The sequence below is a fragment of the Mirounga angustirostris genome, unplaced genomic scaffold (assembly GCF_029215605.1).
Source record: "Mirounga angustirostris isolate CCGP_5_RB_7025 unplaced genomic scaffold, mMirAng1.0.hap1 SCAF_9, whole genome shotgun sequence".
In the NCBI taxonomy this organism is placed as follows: domain Eukaryota; kingdom Metazoa; phylum Chordata; class Mammalia; order Carnivora; family Phocidae; genus Mirounga; species Mirounga angustirostris.
In genome coordinates, this window is record NW_026991717.1 from 105,817,084 (window position 1) to 105,835,458 (window position 18,375).

Consider the following 18,375-nt stretch of genomic DNA (forward strand, 5'->3'; position numbering starts at 1 on the left):
TCGCTGAGATTTCTCACTAGGCCACTGTTTCTTTAAAAAAACAAGAGTATCGGCCAAGCCCTTACTTTGCTTTTTGCAAAATTCTCAAGTTTATGGAAAAGGCAAAGGGGGGAATGAGTTGGGGCACTCTCGAAGATATTCCTGTTCACTGAGTTGTCCCAAGTGGAGGACCTTTCCCCGGTCTGTGTACTCCAGGTGCTTCCTTGATAAAGGGACTCTGCACTGAAACGTTGCTTCTCTGGAGAGAAGTTTTATTACCTATGGTGAGGACCACATCTTCCTTCCTTCCTCCCTCCTTTCCTTCCTTCCTTCCTTCTGTTCTTCTTGCTTGAGGCTTGAGTGTCTTATTTGATTTTTTTTTCTGATGATGACTATGCATTTTAAATCTATTTGCTTTTTTTAAATAGCAAAATATGACCTGACCTATTTCTTTTTCTCCCCCCCGCTAAAATTTGAAGTGTTTAAAATTAACTTCTAATATATGTTTAGAGCCCCCTCATTTCTCCCCCCAAAGTCAGTGATATAATTTTTATATGGCCTTTCATGTAGTGGGTCTATTACTTCTCTACCTGGTAACTCCTGTTTCTCCCTTTTTCTCTCTCTGTTTCCTTTTCAAGGACTAGTTCAAATCTCATCTTTGTCAATTACTAGCTTGTGACCTTGGACCAATCATTTAGCCTTTCTAAGCCTCCAATTCTTTATCTGAAAAGTGGGGCTAGTAATGCCCAACTTATAAGATTGTAGGATTGATAAAATATATTAAATATAATAATGTACTCACATAAAATACACCTAATAGGGACAGCTATAATACTAGGTGCTGTTCTTCTGAATAAAACTAGTTTTCTAAGTCCCCCCCCCCCCCCATCCCCTCCTCCCGTTTAAGAAAACTTGAGTTGACAGTTTCCAGGTTCTGGGATCTTAGGTCAATCAGGTCTTCAAAGTCCTTCAACTTAAATATTTGTATCCTTCCGCAAAAAGGGAGGCCAGAGGTTTTTCTCCCACCTGAAGCTTCAGCCTCTCAATCCTTCACTCTCGTCCCACTTCAGTCCGTGCTCCAAACAACAGCCAAAGTGGTTTTTAAAAGCTGAAATTCAAAACAAAACAAAACAAAACAACAACAAAAACCCTTGAAAATCTGAGATCATGTCACTGCCTTTCTGGAACCGCTTCAATGGTTTCCCCTTATCCTTAGAATAAGATCAAATTTGCATTCTCAGGAACAAGGATCCCCTGTGCCAGTCCTCCCCATCTGGTCTTCCCCCGCTCTCTCAATCTCTTTCTCTGTGCTTCAGTGACTGGCCACCTTTCTGACCTTTCTGCTTTCTGATGGCATTCAGCTCTCTACAGCCTGGAGGCGCTACTCTTACTGAGCCCTGGGCCTGAACCTCTCTTCCCCTGAACTCTTGACTCTTTCAACTCAAATGTCACCTCCTCAGAGATGCCGTCCCACTACCTGATCCCCACCCTGAGTCACCTTCTGCTTACACCTTGTTTATCTCTACAGCACTGAAATTAATTATTTATTCATCCATTAATTGAATGAATAAACCTACAGTGTGCTGGGAGGGCGGGAGAGCGGGCAACAATTTATAAACCATCAGCTCAAACCAAAAGACCACAGAAACAAACGCAACAGCTCTCAAAGCAAGGATTGAGAGTCACAGGATTAACCAATTTCTAAAATCAAAACAACAAAAAATCATTGTTAATAAAAAGCCTGGTTCTATGGCCTGTGGTCAGGGCTTGGGTGGATATAATTCTGCCCCGGAACATCTACTGAAGGGCTCACAGAAGTGTGAAAAAGTTTGACTTCCCAGCATCCTGAAGAAAGTAAAAAATTTTCCCCACGCAGCTTCAATAAAAGTGGGAGGAGAGAATGGGTTTATTATTATAATTATGATAATTTCTTGTGTATTCAACATCTACACCGCCTAGTATTCAACATCATTCAATACACCGCCTGTGTATTCAACATCTACACCGTCTGCTAAGAGAATCAGTTTTTGCCCACTTACTCATTTTTTTTCTCAGGCCCCACCAATGGGCTTTGTTTTCTTAACATAAAAGAAATTTTTTGTTTCTGTAGAGAAAATTATGGAAGCAATATATACTTAGTAATTGGGTCTGAATTTTTTCAAGTCTTAACTCACTCTGATGTGCCTGGCCTGGGTTGTTTAGAGGCCATTGGTTTTGATGGCTTTGGGAGTTTGTTGAACTGCTGCAGATGAGATATATATATATATATTTTTTTTTCCTAAGTATTTGGTTTTGATCAAACCCCCAAATAAACTTTTTTCCAAGTTCTTTTCCTTTTAGTTTACAAGCTCATATGTATTTCCAAAAAAATGTAATCCACATGGTTATATTCATTTATGCTCAACTCATCCCAGGATCACTGGCAGAGAGATACATATTTAAAGTATGTGAAGAAGAACAAAGTTTTCCTAAAATACTTTGTGTGTCTGTGCCTGGAATGATGGCACATTAGCTCAGAATCCTAAATAGGCAACTCTAATAGTTAGCTCTGTTCTGACGTGTGAAATAGGAAGATTTTAAGCACTAGACAATAGAGTTACATAGTATTTGAATTTCATTTTTTAAATAAGAAGTGATTTGTATTTACTTGTTGGCATTTCAGGATTTTCCCTTCTTTATTCAAATCCTGAGCACATACTTCCATACTAGACTAATTTTCTTATGGGAAGAGTCATGTCAATAAGAGGAAATTACTAGCATGTGATTAGAGACAGGTTAACCACTCTAAGTAGGTTTCCTCCTGTGTTAATTAGGAATGCAGATACCCAATCTGCAGGGTTGCGAGGATTAGAAATAATGCAGGTAAAGCTCCTAGAATAATGCGTGGCTTGTAGTAGAGTTTTAACAAATGGTAAATGGTTCTATCTGTATGGTTTTTAGTAACATTTTTGATGAAGCTGTAAGTGACGCTATCATCACCACATTGGTTATAGTGTGTGTGCGGAGAGGAGTGTGCTGAAAGGAATGTCTACTGAGTGGCCAGGTGGCTGAGGGGGGCTGCTTTCAGAAGGGCTTCTTTAAGAAAAGCAGTACGGGTGACACCTGGGTGACGCAGTCGGGTAAGTGTCTGACACCAAGTGTCTTGGTGACTCTTGGTTTTTGACTCGGGTTGTGATCTCAGGGTTGTGAGATTGAGCCCTGCATTGGGCTCAGCACGGAGTCTGCTGGGACTCTCCCTCCCTCCCTTTCCCTGCGCGCCCCCCCCCCCCCCCCCCGCCAAATGAATAGATAAATCTTAAAAAAAAAGAAGAGCAGTGCTTGCTGCCCTAGGTATTTAGGCAACAGGACACCACTAAGCTCAGCATCTCTACAGCAGATGGTCAGTTGGCCATTTGTCCAAGGCCAACCAAATGTTGACGGGGGTCATAATGGCTTTGGGCCACACTTTGGAGGGCATTATCATAAATAATGCCTGTAAGGACCTCATGACTTTTGCGTATGTGATCTTTGGACCTTCGTCTTCCCTACTTCTTAGAATATTAGCTTTCTGCAACATAGCTCAGAGAATAGGACAATGGCTTCTAAAATAGGATATAGAGAGTCTCTTTGCCCCAGCACAAATCTGAAATGGCAGTCCCTGTATGAAGCCACCCATGAACATGAGGTGTCTCCAGGTCTTCCGATGCATAGACCACAGGTATGTTGTACACTGTGAATGGGAATATTTGTAGGAACGGTGAAAAAAGCAAGGGAAGCCATAGTAGGCAATCATGGGAAAGATGGTGTCAAATGGCAGGGCAAACCACTATGGCAACCTCCAGAAGTAATTATGGACATCTGGATTGATGAAAAGAACTACAGGATGGCAGGCATTCTGCATTTGGGACTGGGTTTTCCCAAAGGAAGATAAATGGAAAAAACATGTTTGCTTTAACTGCTGACTCATGGTACAAAGTTTTAATTCAGAGACTTTAATTGAAAATGCAGCAAGAATGTAAAAGATTTACATAGAAAATATTTTAGCATATTGGCAAGACATTAATTATAAAACCAGATGGTCATGGTAGAAAAATCAACCAAGAGGCCTTTGTTTTTCTTTTGTTTTCTTAGCATGAAACAATTTTGCTTCACAAATTTCAGTATTTAGTTATACATAAGCAACACTACCTTTCCGTTAAGATTAATATAAAGACTGATTGCCTGGTGTTCTGGACTATAAAAAAAAATCAGAAACTATCATTATAGAAACCTGGAATATGAAAGCATTCTTGTGATAGAAGCTTCATGACCAAGACACTAGTTCTGTCTCCCCAGAGGCCAGTCTAATGAGACCATATTTCTCAGCTCCTATTAACCATGACCGCTGTCTCAGTCAGGGGTCATTTGTTTGCAACAGAAGGTTGGAACAGAACTGCCTGAGATTAGCTCAGAAAGGAGAGTTTATTGTAAAGATATTGTGAACTTTCTCTCTCCAAAAATTCTTGTTCAGGGGCTATGATCAGTTTAGAAAGTTCATCTGACAATAAATACATCCCTCCATCTTTGTCTTAAGGTCCATGTCATCTGTCTCCTTCTGCCCACCTTCTCTGCAATAACCACATTCTCCCTCCCCCCTCCCCAGGCTGGTTTCTTCTGCGTGGTGAGCAATAGGCCCACCATGCCTGCCTATGTGAGTTTAAATCTCCGGTCAGCGTCATCATGGTCTTTGTTTACTGTTTGCCCCATCTGTTGTTTTTTTTTCCTCTTTTCCTACATTCTTGTCTCCTTTCTTACATTAATTTAGTATTTTAAAAATTATTCCATTTTCTTTGATTAGCTTCTGGACTGTACACTCCTTAAATTACTCTTTTTGTGGTTACCACAGAGATTACAAACATGTGTCCCTGACTTATTAGAGTCTACTATAAATTGATACCGTTAATACTTCTTGGACAAGAAAAGAGCCTTACAACATTTAATCTGATTTCCCTGTTTGGGCATTGTTACTGTTATCATGTGTTTTTATTTCTACATACTTTTAATCCCACAAAACATTATTATTATTGTTCTAAACAGTCAATATTCATTATGTTTTACCCACATGTTTACCTTTTCCATTTCTCTGCATTCTTTCCTGTATTACCATGTTTCCCTCTGGGATTATAGGCCTTCTGCCTAAATCACTTCTTTTTAGTATTTATTTTATGTAAATATCCACTGCCAGCCCATTCTCTCAGTTTTTGTTTGAGAGTCTTTGTTTTGAAACTTATTCTGTGATAAATGAATTTTTTTTCTATTTGTGGCACTTTCTCTGACCAAATTCACACAAATACATTAGTTTTCCCACCTTCAAGGAGAGACTACAATAATTATGAGAAATTTTTATAGTTTATTATTTAAAGGTGTATCTTTTGCCTAAAAAGGAGGACTCAAAGTGCATTTTATGACTCAAAATCGATAATGTGTCAGGTCTTAAAGGCTCAACATGTGTCAGGCAATGTGCTAGTCTCTGGGAATATAAAGTCACATAGGCGTGATGTTGTCTTCTAGCAACTCACAGTTTTCTAGGAAAGACAGGTAAATAAATGATTAGAGCAACATGAGAACCTGTGTGATAGAATCATGCATGGGTTATTTGAGGAGCCAAAGGAAGATCCTCCGAATCAGAATTAAGAGTCAGGAAGTATTTCCCAGGAGAGACACCTTGGACTGAATTTTAAAAGAGTTAGTTGCTAGCCTCATGTTTTAGTTAAGAGTCATTTGGCTGCAAATAACAGAATACCCAAATAATAGTGACTTAGATGGAAGTCCAGAGGCATTGGACATTGATTTTAGCTGTGCATTCATGTTCTTTCTTTTTCTGCTCTGCCATCCTTACAGTGATGGCTTTTTACCCTTGTTCTTTATGGTCTCATGATTTCAACAGCACATCCACAGCTCCAAAAAGAACATGCCTGTGAAGGTGGATAAAAGCAGGGGAAGGATAGCACCAGCCACGTCCGTTTCTTTAGAAGTCCCACAGCAGACTTTCTCTGGCATCTCATTGGCTGTGACAGTGGGTCATGTGGCCACTTCTAGCTGCAAGGAAGCTGGCAAAGGAGGATCTGGTTTGTGGGCCCCCAGGGAGGAGGTAACAGGGTGCTGGAAAGGGCTGTTGGGTTAGTCAACCACAGCGTCTGCATGAATCAAGGGTGGGGAAAATCCTTTCCGGGACAGGGAACAAATGTGTAAAAGTTCGGAGTTGTAACATTTTATGCACATTTGGGGGAACTGCAAGTTGCTCTGGCAAAATGGGGCCTGCCCAGGCAGCTTGAAGCGTAGCCAGGGGCCAGAACCCAAGGTGCCTTGTGGGCTAACGAGTCAGGCCCTGAAGAGCAAAAGAGGGTTTCAGGTAGAAGGAGGGAAGTGATCAGACTTGTGTTTGTTTGGTTTTTGTTTTTTTATTATACTTGGTTTTTATTTTATTTTTTATTAAAGCATAACTGAGATACAACATTATATTAGTTTCAGATGTACAACATAATGATTTGACATTTGTGTACCTTGTGAAATGGTCACCACTTTAAGTCTATTTACCATCCATCACCATAGAACTTTTAAGATTGACTTTCTTAGCAACTTTCAAATTTGCAGAACAATATTACTGACTATAGTACCCATACCATACAGGACATCCCCATGACTTATTTATTTTATAACTGGAAATTTGTACCTCTTGATCTCCTTCACCCACCCCCTCTCACCCCGCCTCTGGAAACCACCAATCTGTTCTTTGTGTCTATGAGTTTTGTTTTGTTTTGTTTGTTCATTTGTTTTATTTTTTAGATCCCAGATATAAGTGAAATCATATGATATTTGTCTTTCTTTGTCTGATGTATTTAACTTAGCATAATACTCAGAGTTGTGTTTTCAAAAGATTGCTCTGATGGCAATGTTGAAGTTGTCTTGGAAGCAATCCAGATTGGAGCCGAGGAGAATAATCAGGAAGCTATTGCAATAATGTAAGCAAGAAGGGATGGGGAGTAACTGTGGAGATAAGGATGTAGCAATGAACAAGAGCATATTTAAAACATAGCTATTACAAGGTAGTATAGTTTAGTTGTTAAGAGTTTGGGTTTTGGAGGGGCGCCTGTGCGGCTTAGTTAAGTGTCTGACTCTTGGTTTCGGCTCACGTTATGACGTCAGGGTTGTGAGATCAAGCCACACCTCAGGCTCCACCCTCAGCAGGGAGTCTGCTTGGGATGCTCTCTCTCCCTTGCCCTCTGCCCCTCCCCCCCTCTCGCACTCAAATAAATAAATAAATCTTAAAAAAAAAGGAGTTTGGGTTTTGAGGTAAGATACAACTGGGTTCAAATCTGCTGTGCCATTTCCTAGCTCTACAACTCTGGATACATTACTCAATCTCTAGGAATCTTTCCTCACTTACAAAGAGGGAGGACGGTATCCTCTTTATAGGTGTTAAATGATATAATACAGTAGATTGTTAATGTAGACTAACATTCAGTTCTTTATATTTATATATGAATATACCCACACATTTGTATAGAAGCTAACATTGAAAGAAAAGAATAGATCTAGGAGGACCCCAGCTTTCAGGCTCTGGTGATTAGGTGGATGGGGGTTATTAGAGGGGGGACAGGTTTGAAGGAGAGAAATGTAAATTCAGTACCAGAAACATCTGACTTTAAGGTAATTTAGGAACGCTCAAATGGCTTATGCCATTGAGCACGTGCAGTTTTCGCAGAGAGAATTTGACCAAACGTAGACATTTGTGTGTCATCACAGTATAAATTATGGTTGAAATTTGATTGTCACTCAGATATCAGAGATCATCTTTGGAGGATTTGGGACAGGAGAGTAGTTGGGAAAAAGACTAAAGGAATGGCTGCAAGGGTGGAAGGCAAACCAGGAGAGTCACACGAGACAAGGGAAGGGGTGACCAAATGCACTGAATGATGCAGAAAGTTTCAACCCTGGCTTTTATCATTGCAGGTTGTAGGAAGTCTCGGTGAGAGTATTTGGCCGAGTAGTAGAGTCTGAAGCTGCATGACATGGGTTGGAGAGTAAATGAGAAGAGTGAAAGTAGAAACAGTGAACTGAAAAGAGTTATTTCCAGAAACTTGGCCATGACCAAAGTGGACCAATTGGACAATAGCTGGAGTGAGGGAAGATCAATAGATGGCATCTCAGTCTGCTCAGGCTGCCATAACAGAATACCACAGACTGGATGGCTAAAACAACAAAAATTTATTTTCTCATAGTGCTAGAGGCTAGATGTCTATGATCAAGTTGCCAGAAATTTCCATTTCTGGTGAGAGCTCTCTTCCTGGCTTGTAGATGGCTGCCTTCTTGGCCTTTCTTCAGTGAGTGCTAGTGGAGAGAGAAATGAGGATCAGGACCCCACCCTTATGACTTCATTTAACCTTAACTACTTCTCAGAGGTACCCCATCTCCAAGCATAGCCCGACTGGGGGTTAGGGCTTCAACATATGAATTTTAAGGGGGCACACACATTGAGTCCATGACAGATGGATTTTATGAAAAAGACAGAAAGGATATTTGTGTATTTGTGTGTGTGTGTATGTTGTGTGTGTGTGTGTGTGTGTTTAGAGGTAGAAGAGCCAGTAAGGAGGGCAATATTAAAAATGCAGGAGAGAGAACATGAGCTATTGGAATGATGACCATAAGAAGCCAAAGTACAGCCTTGGATTGCAGAGCTAAGAGGGAAAGGTTGGTGCCAGTGGAGATGGATGCATCGTAGGTCTTCTAATAGGAAATTTCAGGCTGGTGGAGGAAGCAAAGTCATTTGAGAATGAAACAATGGTCAGGAGGAAGGGATTTGAGGAGAAAGTTGGAAGTGTGGTTGTTTAAGGCCCAGCTGTACCAGGAGACTGGGAATTGATAATGGTCCAGTCTTCCCAGTTGGGTGAACTTAGGTAAGCATCTTATGCATCCTGAGGTTGCTTGTCTGTTCAGCCATTACTACCGTTTTCTATCAACTGTCATCTAGAGACAGCAAATTGAAACTTGAGTTGAAATTCCTGCCTTTGAGTCCAGAAGTACAGGATGGAGAAGATACAGTAGCAGATCTCATTATAATGGAACTTTAGTTGACAGGACTGTAGGAGTTAATGGTGCTCATTGTATTTTTGGCCTGCATCGGTACAAGTACAATATATACACCAAAGAAGGTGAAAATCCCTCTCCAATCTGCACCTGTCAGGCTACAACTGGAGAAGAACATAAACTATGTTGTAGTCACACAGGACAAAAGACTGGACTCATGCCTTGCCATGTGACACATGGGTATAGCCACCGAGGGACATCCAGCCTGGAGAAGAGAAGATTCGGCAGTAATGAGGAAAGTGTTGGTTTAGTCAGTCTATCTAACTTAGCTTGTATGTGCTCTCACTTCAAAAGAGGTTTCACACCTGCTGGTTCATTGCTTCCCTCTCACTTCCCTGGGGAATAGGGCCATTATTTCCCAGACTTCACAGATGGGGAGATTGAGACACCTAGAGGATAAATACAGGAGACAGCCTAGGCAACCCACATCCAACCACTTGCTCCTTAACCATCTCATTCTTGGGGCGCCTGGGTGGCTTAGTTGGTTAAGCATCCAACTCTTGATTTGGGCTCAGGTCATGAACTTAGGGTCGTGAGATCGAGCCCCGTGTTGGGCTCTATGCTGGGTGTGGAGCCTGCTTAAGATTCTCTCTCCCTCTTCCTCTGCCCCTCCCTGCTCTCTCCCTCTCTTAAAAAAAAAAAAAAAATCTCATTTTTAACTTTCATAATAAATGTTTCCCTCCATCTCCTCCCATAAAAACCCTCCCAATTCTTCAGAGCCCAGTTGAAGTTCTCCTCCAAAGAGGTTTCCTTTGCATCACCAAGCCTTCACTGATTTTTGTCTCCTTTGAAATTTGACAGTGTTCAAAACATTTTACTAAGCATCTAAACAATATAAAAAAAACAACAGCTGTTGCTAGGGACTGTCGTACTGGGTTCTATATTATTTTGTGTTGTTCACTCTAGTTTGACATGTGTTGGTCACCTCTGCCTATATACAGTAAAAGTAGGGGTTCTTATCTCTCATAAGGCCCAGACTAGTGTTGAACACTGAAGAGGTGTCCAATATTATGCCCTACGCTCTGTAGAGGACATTACTGCCATTTTACAAAGCTGTCCATTATATACCACTTCCTTGAAAATGTAGTCTGAAACAAGGGGCAGTCGGTATGTTTGCTTGTGAGGTGTGCAGAAACGCAAGACACGTGTGGAGAATTGTCTCCCAATGGTAGATAATTCTCAAATATTCCCAAGTATTAATATTTTAGCAGCGAATAAGAGCTGCCCATTATCTCCTTTAACATTCTTCTGATCAACAAAGTAGATCATCAAATCTGGAATACCATGAGATTTAACGTGATTGTTTTGTTTTTTAATTATGGCCTGCAAGCACTTCTTCTTAACCTAAATCAATGCTTGAAAAAAAAAAAGTTATATATGATTGGTTCGAAGCATCTATTTTTCCATCTTAAGTTTTACTTCTGCCCGCCTACTGTTTCCGAGACCTGAGTTTCTTGGCCTTAGCCATTCCACTGGCTATTTATTCAACACCAATGCCATTGCACTGAATGCATGATCCTTCATGATGTAGCCTCAGCCTCATCCAAACACTCATTCGCTCATGTAGGCTCTGCCCCAGCCTAATTCTGGAAGCATCTCAAACATGTCCTGTTCCTCCAGGCCTGGATGCCTCTGTGTGTCCTTTGTTTTTTGCTGCTGAAAAACTTGCCTCATCTTTTTTGTGAAGGTAAACTACTTGTCCTTCAAAACCAGACTATGCTTCCCTCCTCGGTAGGACATTCTCTATGTCCCCTATGCAGAATCACTGACTTCTGCCTCTGTGATCTTTGTTTATCTATAATAGCACCTCCTATATTACACTGGAATTATCTGTTTATGTAGCAATCTCAGTCAGTCTCAGGGTAGGAAACCTGTCTCTCTATTCCTGTGCCAAACAGAGTAGATGTTCAAGAAATTTTTTCTTTGAACAAATGAATACATTAGACCTCTTGGTCACAAGCATTTGAAATAGACTCTGATGATCTCAAGAAAAAATATATTTTTTTGGATCATTACTGGGGACAAGTCATTGAGGGGCTAGAAAACCAAGTTTGGAGAAGGGGCTGGACACAAGGGAACCCAAGAGAGCAAATCAGCAAAGACAAATAAATTTTCCTGACCATCCATATCCTGGTATCCCTCCCCTGGGATTCTCAGGCTGGGGAGAGTGTCCCGTGGGCTGAGTCTTTGTCAGTGCACACCTTCTGTCTGCTCACTCCGTGGACAGGCTGGGATGAGGTCCACCCAACCTTGTCAGCTTGTGGGGCTGGGGGCAGGTACTACGTCCCAAGATTACGTACAGTAGGGAAAAGCAATTCCCTGAAAGGACACTGAGATGTTATCAGAAGGGAAATTAAATGTGCCTAACCAAAAAAAAATGACAAGTGTCTGCTATGAACGAAACTTTGCAGAAAAAGAGACTGTGTGATTTAAAAATCAATTTAATATTGGATGGCTTGATTACCAGCAAACTCATTTGTGACATTTAGCACCTTTCTTTATTTTCCTTGATGAACTCAGAGCTCTTGCATAAATTTAATAACGTGTTATGTATCCCCTGGGTGTCTGATTTACTGACTTGAGCTGAATGACTGGACTCAATACAAAAAGAGCTTGCAAACTTTGCCTATGGCTTTCCAGCCGTGAAGGAACTAAGCTCTCATGCTCCCTAGAGAAGCTAAAACTTCTAAAATGAAGTGCCCTCTGCTCTGGTTTCTGCTTTCCAGCATTTCTCTTCTGCTTTCACATACTTTTGCTGTTTTAAAATTAAATCTAAGAAACTCATTCCATATTTTTCATCATCTGCTTTTGAAAGCGAATGTTATGGATTTATGGTTTGGGGTTCTTTGATGTTAGAGTAGCAAACTATGCTTGCTTCACTTGTTTTGTTTTGTTTTGTTTTGTTTTTTTACATCTATGAAGCTTTGATAATTTGATTTATTAAAACCTCACAGTCATTGTAGGGGAACTGACACCATTTGCATTGTTGGAAAGCGTCGTTCCCTTGGAGAGCTTATGTCTGTTATTATGTACCCCCTCCTCTCTGGTCCTCAGGGAAGTTTGGCATTGAGCAACATCTCAAACTATACCTCAAGGGTATTTACGTCTGGGACATTTCAAGATTTTAAATATTGTATCCCACGCCCCTCATTTATTTTTAGTAACTGCTAAGATGTACACAATGATCAGCTAGTTCTTCTTGTCAAGAAGCAGAAATGCTCCTTCCTCTTCCTTCATAGTGATTGTGGATCTGATGTATTAAAATGTGTTTTATGTGGTATCTCTTTAAATGTAGCAGGGATTTGGAACTTGCTGAAGCTAGAGGATGATTATCTTCAGCCTACTGGGATACATTGTGGATCCCTGAGGATGAGTAATGATGAAAGGGCCAAAATGATCCTTGCTGCAAGTGGGGTGTTTCTCTGTCCTCAGTTTCTATCAGAAGGGGGGGCAGGTGGGGAGAGGAGTGGAACGAAAGAGGGGGGGGCGGATAGGAAAACTTTAGCCAGAATGGAAAGCCTGGATAAGCAGACTATCAGAAGAGCTTAAATCCATAGAAAAAATGTCAGGGTTGGAAGAGTCCCTAGATGTGTTCACTACAATTCCCTCTATAACATCACTGGGTTTCAAAGAAAGGAGCCCTCATGTGCTCCTATTTAACAAATATGTGTGCATAGGAGGGATATTATAAGACTAGGATAGGGAATTTTTCAGGTATCTGAGGAATAGAAAAAAATCCAGGTCATATGGAAACCAGAACTGGAAAGTTAGAAACCAGGGGTGTTATCTCTCCTCTCTCTCTCTCTTTATTTGTCAGGGATTACATAATCTCTTTCTTCTCAAGATTGGCTATTCGACAAACAGTATGATATAGTCTATTATTAGTTTCTTCACTCAACAAGAAAATAGAAAGTCAATTAGATGTGTCAGGAATTTTAAAAAATCACGGTCTAAAAATGCAAATTAAACTGTGACGTGACATTTTGAACTGTGTCGAGAGAGAGAATTCACTTAACCTTGGTATTAGGAATATTCTCCTTATTGTGACACAGGTTTAATAACATAAGATTTATAATATCTCCCTAATGGACCCATTCACACTACCTAAATAATAACAATATAATAATACTAATAATACAACTTCTATTGAAATTCTTACTATGTGACAGGCACTATGCTAAGTGCTTTAGATAGATTATTTCATTCAATCTTCAAACAGTCCTACAGGGTAGTTATTATTATCCCAATTTTTTCAGTTGAAAAATTAAGGCATAGAGAAATTAAGTAACCAAGTCACACAGCTCTTAAGTGGCAGAGTTATTCTAAACCTCAGGCTTTACCACTATGACATATTGTTTCTGGCTAGGCTATATTATCCCCATCAAGAACAAATGATAGTCACATAATCATTGTAAATGTTCTTTGGATTTTTAAAAGAATCTTTCTATAGATAAGGCATGTAAAACTTGATTATAAATCCAAAAGACCTTGGGCACATACAGATAATATAGAAGAAAGTTAGGGGAAAGAGGGAGGAAGAGTAGGGAAAAGAGTACTTATTTCCTCATATTTCCCAGTGGAGGAGATATTGTTTAATGTTACTGCATCAAAAAAGCTGTATTTTTAAAATAATAAAAATAGATAATAGAACTAAAAATAAAAATAAGTTAGCAAAAGTTGGAAGAGGGTTTAGTATCAAGGAGCCCATTTTTTATTTTTCAAAACATCAATAGATAAATCAGGAAACAGTATAAACATGTTAGGTGAGTTACGTAGATGACTACCAGAAAACACAAAACTATAAACAAACAGATGAAAAACAGTTATCTGTGAAAAGCGGGCCTGGAGTGTGGATCACGAAGTGAGATTTTTACTTTTTATTTTATACCTTTCCACTTAAATGATTATTTCCATGTGCCCATATTGTATTTTATAATAAGAACCATCCCCATACTCCTCATTCAGTAAGTCCACATCTAGGTTTCCCTCCCCGAAGAATGCTCACGAAGCGCATTATAGAGAGGTGGCTCTAAGGGAAATGAGGGACTTCCTCCGAGGCTGGAACTAAGTCCCTGGAGGGGGTACTGGGTAAACACCACGCTCCGATGGTCTGGGGTCTCTTTATAGCTATCTGAATGTGTTTATACCCCCACCTATGCAAAAGTGCAGCCCAGAGGTAAGAGAAAACAAGGGCCCTCGTGTCTAAACAAGGACTGTTGTGTCTGAATTTCTCACCATCTTTTCTCTTTTACATTTACTTCCAGAGGAGAAGGCAGAATGGGTCCCACTTCCTTTTTCAGTCTGTGTTTTACCTTTCTGACCCAGGGCACAATAAGCCTTAATGGCAGATGGGGTGCAGGAAGGGAAAGTAGCCTACCAAAAAGAATGCATGATGTGGGGAGATATTTCAAAAGTATTATCCCCCTTACATATATACATACACGGAAAGGTCTGGGAGGATACGGGTCACTTCAGTAGCAGTGGGCACCTCGAGGGAGATGAGTGTGGAGGGATGATGTACGGGTAATTGTTTTTGTTCTTGTTGCTATAGATATTCATTTAGTGCTTTCATATGTTGTATCCATTTTAATCATCACAATAGCCCAGCAAAATTAGTTTTTTCTTTTTCCTTTTGAAATTAATAGACTTTATTTTTTTTAAAGATTTTATTTATTTATTTGACAGAGAGAGACACAGTGAGAGAGGGAACACAAGCAGGGGGAGAGGGAGAGGAAGAAGCAGGCCTCCCGCTGAGCAGGGAGCCCCATGCGGGGTTCGGTCCCAGGACCCCGGGATCATGACCTGAGCTGAAGGCAGACGCTTAACGACTGAGCCACCCAGGCGCCCCTAGACTTTATTTTTTAGAGCAGTTTTAGGTTTACAGAAAAATTGAGTGGAAAGTACAGAGAGTTCTCTACCTACCCTACCTCCCCCCCCCCAGTTTCTCTTATTATTAACATCTTGCATTAGTATGGTACATCTGTTACAATTGATGAGCCAATACTGTACATTATTATTAACTAAAGTCTCTAGTTTACATTAGGGTTCACTCTTATGTTTGACATCCTATGGATTTTGACAAATGTATGACGCATATCCACCATAATAGTATCATACGGAACAATTTTGCTATCCTAAAGATCCCCTGTGCTCACCTACTCATCCCTCCCCCTAATTGATTTTTTTTTTTAAATCCATGTCATTCCTGATTCCTGTAGCGTTCCCACTTGCCCATGAAGTGAAATCCAGTCCGCTGCACCTGTTCTTCTCGTTACTGACTCCGCTCACGGTGATAATAGCGTGTGAGTGGTCTTCGAGCACCTCATATCCTGCTACTACCGCCACTTGTCAGGGGAAAACCCAGACAGGATGAGATCCACATTCCCAGCTGTCCCTGTCTTCCAAGGAAGAGAAACCCTAAACCAGTAGCTAAAGAGTGAAACCAGATATCCCAGGGAAGGGGTAGGGGGTGTCAGGTCTCTGGTGGTCTGAAAGAGGCGCCAAGCCAGAAGCCCGAAAATGCTGGGAAAACCAGCAAGAGATGAAGATAGTGCCGGGTAACATCCCAGTCACCATGGAGAAGGGGCCTCAGATAAACAGGACTTAGGATTTGAGATGAACTCTTACTGCAATAAGTAAATACGGCTTCCTGGATAAAACCATATCCTGATTTCCAAGGTTAGCACTGGGCAGGGTGCAGGGGAGAGTCTCTCGTGCAGACAGCCGAGAATGAGGCTGGCTTTCTCTAGGCAGTGATTTTTTCAACATTTTTATCATGACCTACAGTAAAAAAATCTATTTCACATTGACATCTAGCGTTGTGCACACATGGTGCACACGCAAACACATACACACTGTCAATGGTATCAGCATCTTCTGGGAACTTGCTAGAAATGTGAAATACGGAGCTCACATTTGGCCTATTAAATAAAAATTGGCATTTTAGTAAGGTTCCCAAGTAATCATGGTGCATGTTAAGGCTTAAGAAGCACTGCTCCAGGGGACCTCAAGCTCCAAGATGAATAAACCCCAGATGATTTCATTCCATGGGCTTCTTCCATCTGAGACCAGAGCCCTTAGTAAATTGGCTGAATACTGCAGCCTGGGATCTTGTATCCCACCCCCTCAAGACTCCATCACATCATCACCATAATAACTGAATTGTATTATGGAGTTAAGTACGTGCCAAGTGCCGTTCTAGTGCTGTAAGTGTATTAACTCTTTTAATTCTCATAACAACCTAATAAAGTAGGTTCTATTGTTTTGCATTTTATATATGAGATAATTGAGGTACAGGAAGGTTAAATGAATTTCTGAGGTCACACAGCTAGTAAATGGGGAAATAAGACTACCAAAAGTGATAGAAAATGGTCAACAGATTCCTGCAAGATGGAAAGTGGGCGGGACAAGGCTATTAAATGCTACAGGAATCAGGACCTCCCATATAGATATTGTTCTTCTTCTCATTTGGAAATGTGGGAGCTCCCACAGCTTAACAATTGGTCAGACTTTTATATAGAGCCAAACTATTAAGTGTGAGGGTAAAAACATTTCAGATGTGTGAGGACTTAGAAGATCTATCTTCCATGCCCCCTTCTGTGGGACGTTACTTGAGGATATACTCCAGCAAAATAAGGGAGTAAACTAAGAAGGAAGGAGACATGCAATCTATAAACTTAACAGCTCTGTTGCAGGAGAGCAGGGGCAGACAAAATGTTCTAGGATGAGAATAGTATTGCAGGCCCAGAGGGCAAGTCCAGAGTGGTGCAGAGAGTTTTGGAGGGGAAAAGCCAACTCACTCAGTAGAAAGGATGGTGAAAGAAAGTTTGGGAAAAATTTGAGAATATGATAATGGAAAACAAAATGAAAAGAAGAAAGATAAGAAAGATAAGAGGAATTTCAAGGGCTCAGGGAAGGTATACAAGTACCTCAGTCAACTAAACATGACCCAGTTTAAAGCTAAATGTAAGAAAAGCTACTTAATGTGGCCCTAGGTTGGTAACTCTGGGGCCTGCAGGGAGGGAATGTGATTCCAGCACCCTGCTTTTCCAGGCACTGAACAATATTTAAATGGTTATAAATGTGTAAATACCTTTCACTGGTGTCTGACTTTAGAGTCAACTCATGGACAAAGCAGAGAAAAGTTAACAGAGGTTATACAGAATATAAATGTCAACAATTTTAACTGTGTTTACCATGTAAAATGTAACCAACGGAAGGTAGAGTGTAGAAGAAAGGAAGGAAGGAAGACAGAATGGAATGACAATTGCCTCATTTTTATAGAGTAGGGAGTCAAGGAATGCTGTTTGAAGTGAATAGAAGTAAGCTGATGAAGATGCCCCCCGATCCCACACCCCGGTAATTCTCCTAGGGGATCTCTCATACAGGAGTACAAAGTGACTCACTATAGCATTGTTTGGAATGGTTCAAAGTAATCAGTCTAGATTAAGAAGCAGGACTATGTAGAAGGTAAGAGAGAGGACTCTGGAGCAATTTATAAAATATAAATTTATAAATTATAAAAATTTGTTCAGAGTAATAGTATGGCTTATGTACATTTAAAAAAGGCAATAATACATATTATTTACGGATCCATACACATGTATATAAAAGATATTTAAGAGGTAACATAGGTGTTATATTCTCTATATTCTTATATTTCATAATAAACATTTAAGATACAAAATGAAGTTGCTAGAATAAGAAATAGTGAGGTAGCACTTAGTATAAAGTTTAAAATTTCAAAGTAACAAATAAAAGAATAAGAATGTAAATATTAAATACTGGGAGGAGGAGGAGGGAAGAAAAGGTAGGAGACCATGTTCGTCTTTTGTGTTGGAGGGTCAATAAATATTATTTAAAGTTGATAAGAAAGAGGGGTTCAAGCATACTATCTATACCTATTTGCGTGTACTGGATTGAAAGCGTGTTGGTGGCAAGAACGCTCCCTTCCTGGTTACAATCATGCACAGTATCTAGTGGGATGCTTCCCACATAGTAGATGCTCCACAAGTATGTTCCGTTTTAATGAAATAATCTAAATATTAGTCTTGTTAGTTTGCAGTCTCACACAAGTAAGCCAAACACAGCTGTGCAGCCTTTAGGGCGTTGAGGTGACCCCCAGCTGGCTGCAGCCCCCTCCCCGCCTCCCTAACTGCTTCTCCATCCCTGCGCCTAAGCTGCCAAGTGCACCATTCTTTTAATATCCCTCAGCACTGCAGATTGCTCATGATCTGAAACCTTGTCAAAAAGATTTGAAGAAAAGTGGAAAAGAATTAAGATCCACAGAAA